Below are 10649 nucleotides of genomic sequence, written 5' to 3'. Positions count from 1 at the left end.
CAAGTCTATAACAGGGTTCAAAAAAGAACTAGATAAGTTTACAGTGGATAGATCCATCAAGGGCTATTAGCCAGGGTGGGTGGGGATGGTGCCTGTAGCCTCTGTTTGCCAGAAGCTGGGAATGAGCAACAGGGGATGGATCACTTGATGATTCCCTGCTCTGTTCATTCCCTCTGGGGCACCTGGCACTGGCCACTGTCAGAAGACAGGAGGATACTGGGCTAGATGGACTTTGCGTCTGAACCAGTCTGGCCGTTCTTCTGTCTCCCTTGGCACAGCAGTGACACCCAGTGGGCAGTCAGAGTAATGCACAGAAGGTGTTTTGCTTGGCGCAGCAGTGACACCCAGTGGCCAATCAGGGTAACACACAGAGCATGTTTCACTTGGATCAGCAGTGACACCTCGTGGTCATTCAGAGTAATGCACAGAAGGTGTTTCCCTTGATACAGCAGTGACACCCATTGGTCAGGTGGCGTAATGCACAGCGTGTGTCTGCCCTCTATGAGCAGTGACACCCACGGACCAGTCACGGTAATACACAGAGTGTGTTTCCCACCAATCTGGGTAAGGCACAGAGCATGTTTCCCATGGAGCAGCAGTGACACCCAGTGACCAGCAAGGGTGGCATCAGATTCTTCTTCTTTAGTGGGGGACTGAGATGGGCTAGACAAAAAAAATTGGAGGGCTGTGCCCCCCATCAACTGGCCCCACCCTTCACGGGGACCATGCCTCTGCTCCTTCTCAGTTAAAGGCCAGGCTCATCTCCTCTCCCCTCAGCCAGGGTTTACAGCAATACAAACTTTATTAAAATAAAATAGTAAACAGGGTTTACTTTAAATATTCTAAATCTGTCCAAATTTTAGTACTGAATCCAAAGTTCTCTTAAAGATCCCATCAGACACCAAAACCTAAATGAAAAATTGAAACAAAAAACAAGGCTAAATTTAAAACCCAAACATTAAAAAAAACTTTGTTTGTAAATATAAAAACTAACAAATACTGTAAATTAATAATTTTAACATTTTATCAAAAGAGTGTGCTACAGCAGAATGATAAAATAACATCAAATAAATAAGCATGACCACTAAAACCTGCTATAAAGGAACTGAATCCTTGAATACTGGCCAAATCTGTATAAAATATGCAGAACTATGTCAAAACTGGTGTTGCAGGTCAGCCACTTGTATCCAGAAAATGTCAATTAAAAGCTCCATTCCAACTAAAAAAACCAAAACAATCCAATAAACCAAAACGGTCACAGCCTGTAACAAACCTACACAGAAGCAAAATTAAACCTGCACCAACACTGGAACAAACGATGTAAATTTCTAATTCTAACTTCTTGTTTCTCCCAGGAGAAAAGTGTTTTGCACCCCAGTAACCGGGCTCTCACTGCAGCTTTCCTTTCACTAAATAATATTTTTACCAAATATAAATTGCCCTCCAATTTCTCTAAGAGAAATTGAATTTGTATCTTTGCACTAATAGCCCAAGTGTGCAAGTCCATCCCCTCAGAGCAGCCCCACACCGAGGCCAGGGGAGAATCCCGACTGGTTTGTGCATTTGTAATCCTGGGGCCTGAAGCTGATGAGAGAAAGGGAAGTGAGCCATCTTGGAGCTTTCCAATACCACCTGCGGGGAGCACAGGGATTTGACTGAGTGACATCCTGGCTAATTTTCACCTTTTTTTCTGCCAGCAGGCTCCACTGGAGAGCTCGGGAGTGACTTGACCATGGCAGCACCCTGTTTACATATTAAAAGCTGGCATTTTGGGGCCAATGGCGTGAAATGTGAGTACGTTTGGGGTTGGGACCCACATGAGAAGGGATGTGGATAAACTGGGGAGAGTCCAGCAGAGGGCAATAAAAATGATAAGGGGACAGAGACACATGACTTACGAGGACCTACAGGCCATATCCTGTATGTTAAGCTAAGGCAAAGTGAGCATATCTATATTGTGACCTTTTACTCAGAGAGGAAAATCGACCTTTATCATGTTACTTAAATAGATAAGTACCCATGCCTGTCTAAGACCTTTACCTAGACCAATTGACAATGGAGAATGGCATAGGGTTTTTTTCAGTGTTGTACCCACAGATTTAACAGGTACACCACAAGGTAACTTATGTGCATATGTACATGTCATCAACAAGCACAAACATACTAACCTATGAAGAAAACATATCCTAATGTTTTGTGGGTGAGGAATGAAGTTTGGGCATAGGAGGAAGGATTTCTGGCCCTTGTGCCCTATAAAAGAGGTAATCCATGTCGCTAGAGCACTTTGTTCTATCATTCTGACTTACTTCCTCCACTCTCTCTCTATGTACTATCAGTAGGCTGTACATGTTCTTAAACTTTAAGTTTCAAGGGAACTAGGCTAAGTTCGGTTTCCCTAAGTTTTTATTCTTTATTTATTAGGTTTTGATTTTAAGTTTAACATATTCAAGTAAACCATAAGTAACACTAGCTTTTTCTAAGCACTGCATCTTTCACTTAAGAATTGAGAAACCTGAACTGCAAGGCTGGTCCTGTGTCTCTTACCACCAGGTTATCAAGGAAGGCTGTGAGTATATTAACCAAAACTTTGTTGCACATAATGCCATATGTATTTTTTGAATAGCAGTAATGCAACTGTAACTTTGTAACTCAATTAAATTAAATAAAATGTAAGCTAATAAATTAAATTTTCATCAAATTATTCAAATTAATATTATTAGTACACCCTAAATCACGGTACATGGGACCAAGAGTTGGAGTGCAGAGGAATGAAGGCCCTGGCTCTGGGGGTGCAGACTCTGGGGTGGGGTTAGAATGAGACATTCAGGGTGCAGTAGAGGACTCAGGGTTAGGATAGAGAATTGGGCTGTGAATGCTCTGGAATGAGGCCAGGAAAGAGAAAATTGAGATGCAAGAGAGAAATCAAGCTAGAGCAAAAAGCAGAAAAGAAGTGTGTGATTTGAGCTGCAGAGGGAAGAAAAAACCTCTGCCTGTCCCCTCTCACCAAAGCATTTAAGAACCAGATGAGAGACATCTCTCCCCCACTGCAACAACAATTCCAGTTGACCTGGACTGAGGAAGGAAATCTTTGCAGCACTAGCAGACCTGGACTGAGTCATGAACACCTCATCCCCTCCCCTGACCCCCTCCAATCTGGTGTTCCTAGCCTGGGACACGGGAGGGGCTCCTCTCTTCTCCATTTGGGACATGGCGGGATGAGAGAAGTGACAGGGCTTTACGGGAAATCATTATTTGCCTGATTCATGTGCAAGTCCTAGTCCTTGTAACCCAAACAAGTGGTTTATCCTGCATGCTGATGCTAGTTTGGAGGGTCTGGGAGCAGTCCCATACCAGGAAGCAGAAGGAAATGTAAATCTGTAGGCTTTTCCAGCTGAGGACTGTCTGATAGCGAAATTCGCTATCCCATCCACCAGCTGCAGTTCTTAGTCTTGAAATGGGCCATCACTGAGAAATTTCGAGACTACTTGTGTGGTGCTCAGTTTCAGGTGTGGACAGAGAACAATCCACTGATTTATGTGTTAACAATGGCTAAGCTGGATGCTACAAGGCAGAGATGAGTGGCTACTTTTGCTAGCCATAACTTCACATTCAATACCAATGAGCTGGTATAATAGGGAATGTGATTTATCAGGACCACCAATTCTTGGCTGTGGGGAGGATGTAAGCAGGGTGAGAATGAACTCTACCCTGACATCTGTTGGTGATGTGTTGTAAAGGCCTTTTGTTGCTGATGTGCATGGTCACAGCCACCCCGCATTGCATGATGGGGGTGCTTGTCCAAAGGGTCATTTTGGCTGCTGTGGGATCCCCAGTCTCTTTCTTATTAGGGCAGGGGTAATAAAGTGCAGTTATTCCGGTGATATGAATCAAAGACAGTAGAAAGAAACTTAGCAGTTCATGATTTCAGGATTCACCTGAACCTAAATAAAACTCGTTAGGCAAGAGACATGGGTTCTAAAGCATAGTGAAATAAAAGAGATTGAAAGTGAATGTTTGTATTTAGTACTATGGTTTTCTTGTGAAACCTGTAAATGTATATTTTATGGTTTTTGTATTTCTTTAACTTAAAAATAGAGTTTTTTATATTTCTGAGTCATGTTTGTATATATGCTACAAGTAAAATATCATTAATGACTAAATGCAATTTTTAGATATACATAAGCTGCTGGGTTTTGATCTCATTTCCACACTGAATGTTGTAAACAACTTCTTAGTTGGGGAAAATACTTCTTATCGCACAGACAGCAAGGAAATTTTGCAGATAGACTCTGGGAGATCAGCTGTGGGACACAGCTTTTGTGACACATGAACTATCTCTGCAACCAGATTCTTAGTCACAGGTCTGCAGGTGAACGTTAAAACTTACTAAACGCAGGACAATCCATCCTCATCGTCGTGTCCGCTCGTTATACTCCACACCTGAATGTAGCCCTCACATGGACAACATACCCTCCTAACTCAGTGTCTGTACCTTAACCTTTTACCCCCAGTCGGGGCTATTGCAGATTATGTATTCCTTATGCCACCCGATCTTAAACCAAACTTCGCACCCCCTGGGTAATCTGTACGTTGTTCCCTGATCACCAGAAACTTCTGTGCCTAAACGCTGTACCGTACACTTTTTTTTCTTTGAATGTCATCTTAATAAAATGTTGACATTTGTTTGAGATCCCGGCTCCTCTTCCTTTGCAAGGCGTGTGCATTTGCTCCGGGTTTTAGTCTGCTAAGACAGCGATGGGGAGCGACTGAGCCAGAGGCGCTTGCCTGCTGCAGACACGGATCCAAGGCTGAACCTCATCCCCCACAAGCTGAAGGCTTAACTGAAAACAGTTCAAGAAGTGCTCCCGTCTCCGGCACTCAGCTACCCAGCTCCCAGTGGGGTCCAAACCCCAAAGAGATCCCTTTTACCCTGTAGACGCTGTAAAATCCTTTGACGAGGGCAGCTGCCTAGCATCCTGCGCATCTGCCTGCCAGCGTGAGAGCTCGTAAGGCACTAATCTGGATAGTACCGGCTGGGTGGCAAGGGTGTGAAGAGCCAGCAGAGTGGTGCAGCGGAAACGTGCTGGGCTCATAACTCAGAGATCAATGGATCAAAACCTTCCTGTGCTACATGTGACCTTGTTTTTCTTCCCTCTGGGCCTTCCAGCAAAGCAGTGACCAACAGAGCAGCAAGAGGTGGCTGAGGGGGTGACCTGCCAGTGAGCTCTCTGGCTGCCTGGCTGAAGGCAAGAGGGAGGTCTGGGAGTGGTGAAGGCCTCCTGTCCCAGAATGAGGCTGCAGTGCTTCCTGGTCCCCTTTTCCCACCCACCCCGGCGGGCTGCGGGAGAACACCAGGGAGGCTCTCGGAGCTCTAGGCAGCACTGTGTGGCTGTCAGGGGAAAGAGCCGAGGCTACCGACTTGACCTGCCATTGACTCGCGTGGCTCTGCGCGCTGTCAGCCGGGGCGGGCCAGGCTGTGCACGTGACTCAGGCTTGGGCAGCATGGCTGCTCTTTCCTGACAAGGCATGAGGCAGGCCAAGAGCTTTGCACAGCCTACAGGGAAGTGGGAGGGAGTTGTCTTTGAGCCGGCGTGTCTTGTCCCCTTCTCCCTTGCCACTTGGGCGGAGGCGGGAAGGGAGCAAAATGTTCCCAGCTGAAAGTTTTTGTGCTCGGCCTTGAGGATTAAGCCTGAGCCTCCGGCATGGCTGCTGGAAGGCAGGTTTCTGAATGGCATCCAGCACACTCTTTGGGCCACCAGCTGAAAGCACTGAGGCCAAGAGGCAGCAAAATGGGACTTTTGAGGCTCCCCACAGGCCTTGGGGAAGCAAGGAAGTAGCACGGGCTTATCACCATCCCCCGGGTGGGCTCAAACCACCATCCTTTCGGTTAACAGCCAAACACGCTAACCCATTGCACCACAGAAGGGCACAGCTATATAGAGCCCAAAAGTCAGGAATCAGCTCAGGGTACGCTCTAGCATATGCATGCAGCTCTTAGATAAGCAACAGCAAGGAACTGGACTGGCATGCAGTGAAAGTTCTGTGGGAAGGAACCGAAAAGAGCACTGGGGCTGCGGTACAGCGCTTGCACACACTTTCTTTGGCCTGTTTCGCTGGAAGAGTTAGCAGGGCAAGCTTGTCAATCACAGGTCAGTGGGTGGGTTTGTGCAAACTAGGAGTGTACAGGGAACTGTCTTTGAACAGAAGGAATGAGCGGAACCAGCGAGAGGAAGGAGGCTGAAAGACTTCTCTGGCTTTGAACAGAATTCTGTCTTAATGGTTCTTGCTTTGAATTCCTCGATTGGAGTCATTTCAGGGAAGTGATCCTCACTTAGTTACCTAGTTCTCAAAATCATGTGAATGGTGTTTGGTGCATGTCTGGGAGGTCGTCATGGCGAGGTAGAAAGCGGTGGGGGCAGAGGAGCTGTGTAACAGATACAGACTTGTTTCTTTTATTCGTTTCATAGGTAGTGAACCTGATCTCATTTATTCATTATTGCTTTAAATGTCCTTGCACCCCAATCTGGGTCTATGGTGGTTATGCAATATGTATGTATCTTTTCATCCTTGCGAACAGTATCTGTAACCCCCTGTAATGCAAGCCTGACCCCAGATGTGCAGTACCTTCTCTCTCACCCTGTGTATATTTCATTTCAAGCATTTACTTTAATAACATTTTTAAATCCAAGGGTGTCAGCATTGCTTCTTGGCTTTTTAGAGTTTAGATCAAAGGGTATGTTTCTGGGATAAGCAATCTCTATGGCATGTGTGCTGAAGGTCGTATAAGAGCTGATTTTCAGTAGAACTCACACTGCTCTAGTCCTGGTTTTGCATTTTAATTTGTTTTTAAATGAAGCTTCTTAAAACATTTTAAGGGCCTTATTTACTTTGCATACAACAATAGTTTAGCTATATATTAAAGACTTATAGAAAGAGATCTTCTAAAAACATTAAAATGTATTATTTGCGCATGGAACTTGAAATTAGAGTGAATAAATGAAGATTTGGCACAAGCCTTCTGAAAGGTTATGGATCCCTGGTATATTCAAACTACCCATGGGATTGGTGGGTAATAATTGATCTACTGGGCTTTGATTTATTGTCTTGTCTGGATGTAATAAATCAATCCCCAAATGTGCTCCTGTTCACTCTGGAACTTTACCAGGGTAAGAAGTGGAAGTGGAGTGGATGGGGGAGCCACAGCTGTCAATCCTGTGCTGTGAGGACAGGAGGTAAGTCAAAATAAGATATATCAACTTCAGCCACACTATTCCTGTAGCTGAAGTTGTGTATCTTACATTGACGCCGCCCCTCCAGTGTAAACCAGGCCAAAGTGCAAGTAGTCTCTTAGCCTATCCAAGACTGTGATCAAGTGTCTTGGGGTATATCTATACTATGACATTAGGTCAAATTTATGGAGGTTGTTTTTTTAGAAATTGTTTTTATGCAGTCGGTTGTGTGTGTCCCAACACAAAGTGCTCTAAGTGCATGAAGTCGGTGGACTGCCTCCACAGTACCAAGGCGAGCGTCAACTTCCAGAGTGTTGCAATTTGGGTAGGTGTGGGTAGCTAGCCCCCAGTTCCTGCAGTCTCCGCCGCCTGTTGGGATTCGTGGTTGAGATCCCAATGCCTGATGGGGCAAAAACAGTGTTACAGGTGATTCTGGGTACATGTCATCAGACCCCACCCCTCCCTCCATGAAAGTAACTGCGGACAATCATTTCACGCCTTTTTTCCTGGGTTACCTGAGCAGACACCATACCACGGCAAGCATGGAACCAGCTCAGCTTATTGTCACCGTACGTCTCCTGGGTTCTGGCAGATGTGGGACTGCATTGCTACACAGCAGTAACTCATTGCCTTTTGGCAGCAGAAAGTGCATTATGATGGATAGCTATCGTTGTCATACTCTCAGGTGCTCTTTTAGTCAATCTCTGTGAGGTCAGTTAGAGGTGCCTGGGCAAACATGGGAGTGACTCGGCCAGGTCATTCCCATCTTCTGTTAAGTACCCAAGAGATGGTGATGGCTAGCAGTCATAGTATATCATCTTCTGCCAAACACCCAAGAGATGATGATGGCTAGCAGTCATACTGCATCATTTTCTTTCAACTACCCAAGAGATGATGATGGCTAGTAGTCATACTGCACCATCTTCTGGTGAGCAACCAGGCGATGACAATGGCTAGCAGTTATACTACCAGCATAAGATGTAAAAGCTAGATGAGTCAAAACAAGAAATTGACCTGAATTGTTCTGTGAAATCAACAGCCTGCTAAACCCAGGGTTTTGAGTTCAATCTTTCAGTGGACCATTCTGTGTGACAGTTGTTTGTGTTTCTCCCCTTTTGTTGATTTTAATTCCCTGTAAGCCATGCCATCAGTCGACCCTCCCTCCATCAGAGCAATGGCAGACAATTGTTTCATGCCTTTTTTCAGTGCAGAAACAGAAGCTGCAAAAGCAAAACCAGGCAAGGAGACGACAGCAGTGCGGTGACGAGAGTGATGAGGACATAGACATGGTCATAGACTTCTTACAAAGTACGGGCCGGGCAATGTGCCCTGGGAATGTGCACATCATACTGATGAGCTTTGCATGGTCACCTGTGCTGATCAGCTCACCATGCTGGCCAAACAGGAAATGAAATTCAAAAGTTTGTGGGCCTTTTCCTGTCTACCTGGCCAGTGCATCTGAGTTGAGAGCACTGTCCAGAGCGGTCACAATGGAGCACTCTGGGATAGCTCCCGGAGGCCAATACCGTCAAATTGCACCCACACTACCCTAAATTTGACCCGGCAAGGCCGATTTCAGTGCTAATCCCCTCGTTAGAGGTGGAGTAAAGAAATTCATTTAAAGAGCTCTTTAAGATGAAAAAAAGGGCTTTGTTGTGTGGATGGGCCCAGGGTTAAATCGAGGTAATGCTGCTAAATTCAACCTAAACTCATAGTGTAGCCCAGGCCTCAGAGGGATTTTATAGCTACTGGCTGGCTGGGTGTCCAAAGAAGGGCGATACCTGCCCTCCCCTCCTTTCATTTATCACACTTGGTAACTACTAAGTAGAAGCACAGACTCATAGATTGATTTGCTGAGTCTCCTGCAGGCCTTCCTAACGGCACAGCAGGGCTGCTCTTGGTTCTGCACAATGTTGTTTTGTTTAGCAGTGACTGTGAAGGCACTTCCAGCTATTTGGCCGTGGGAACTCTGGTATTAAGTGGACACCCTATCTTAGCTGTGTATGGCTGTATTGCTTGTAGATTGATATATTCTGTCTTGGAGTATTTTGCAGCTGTCTGCTATAATTTGTTTAATTTGTATGAAATATGAATATGCTCCATCAGACTTCACCACCCTCCTTTCACACAGTCCCTGCTCCTCACTCTCTGGGGTGGGAACAAGCCACCAGCATGTGTGGCTATTGGATTTTTTTTGTATTTAATTACTTCTTATTGCTAAATTATTTATGAATGTTTTTTAAATTTCATTGCAGTGCGTTTTCTTCCTGCCACTGTCACCTGGCAGCTTAGGGATGTGAGATTCTCCTCCGTTGTGTTTCTGTCCACAGAAGAAGAAGAGAGATCACACTTCAGCACCTTTGGAAATAAAAGCAACCTGGAAACAAACCAGCTGTCTCCTCAGTGTGCAGTTTGTGTCTCTTTTGGTGCAGTTGATGTGTGTGCAGGACAGGGGCACTGTGTGCTCACATGGGAATTCACCACCCTTGGTGCAGGATTTGACTTGTTCCTGGAGTGAATGTAGCACTGTGGAGTGTCAGGCACAGGCTGCATGACCCCCTCCATTTATCCTTGGGGCAGATACAGCCCAGGCAGCACCAGAGCAACCTCCTCTCCTGCTGCCCTCCACCATCATCTGCACAGCCCACCTGTCAAGGTAGGAGGGGAATGTTCCTCCATGGATCCTGGGTCTCAGATGGGACTGCCCTGGGATGGAGGTGTGTGGTTGCATCCATTAGGTCACCAGACTGAGCCTTCTAATATTCTTGGTGATAGTTCCAAAGATCCAGGACTTTGTGCTCAAACATCTCCCAGCTTCCTTCTTGAAAATAAGGCCAAGGTTTCCTTGTAATATACAAGAAGAAAGCAGATTTTCACCCCAGATGGGACTTGAACCCACAATCTCTGGCTTCGGAAGCCAATGCCTTATCCATTAGGCCACTGGGGCCCTGATATACAGCTGCTGAAGAGATGGAAATTCCCTCTCATAAATGCACATTCCTCGCATTTGCTTCAACACCAAATAACCCCTTTATGTGCCTTACAGAAATGTCTGCATCCCCTGGCAGCAATGCAACTGGGCAGGTTGCTGACACAGACGAGCATCACCTTTCAGCCAGTCATCTTTAGAGAAGAACCCCATCCTAGAGTCACTCGTCCCTCCTTCAGCACCTCCACATCTGTGGCTCTGAGTGGCAGTGGGATGATTAGGGGGCAAATCTGGGTCTGGAACAGGGCTATGGTCAGCCTGTAAGGAGTAACCACACAGGGCTGCCTAGCATCCCGAGAGCCTCCCTTGTGTTCTCCCGCAGCAGCCGCCTGCTGGTGTGGGTGGGAAAAGGGGACGAGGAAGTACTGCGGCCTCAGGCCGGGACAGGAGGCTCTCGCCACGCCCAGGCCTGCCTCTTGCCTTCAGCCCAG

General features: G+C 46.1%; 1 non-coding gene across 1 annotated transcript; it reads right to left on the bottom strand.

Annotated features, from left to right (window-relative positions):
* Window positions 1-10103: 10103 nt before the first annotated feature.
* On the bottom strand, window positions 10104-10176 carry TRNAR-CCG (transfer RNA arginine (anticodon CCG)). The gene has a single exon. It is a non-coding gene; the product is annotated as a tRNA-Arg (tRNA).
* Between the last annotated feature and the right edge of the window lie 473 nt (window positions 10177-10649).

The sequence above is a fragment of the Gopherus flavomarginatus genome, assembly GCF_025201925.1.
Source record: "Gopherus flavomarginatus isolate rGopFla2 chromosome 13 unlocalized genomic scaffold, rGopFla2.mat.asm SUPER_13_unloc_2, whole genome shotgun sequence".
Taxonomy (NCBI): Eukaryota; Metazoa; Chordata; order Testudines; family Testudinidae; genus Gopherus; species Gopherus flavomarginatus.
The sequence above is the reverse complement of the archived record's forward strand: the minus strand, read 5'-3'. Positions and strand labels throughout refer to the sequence as shown.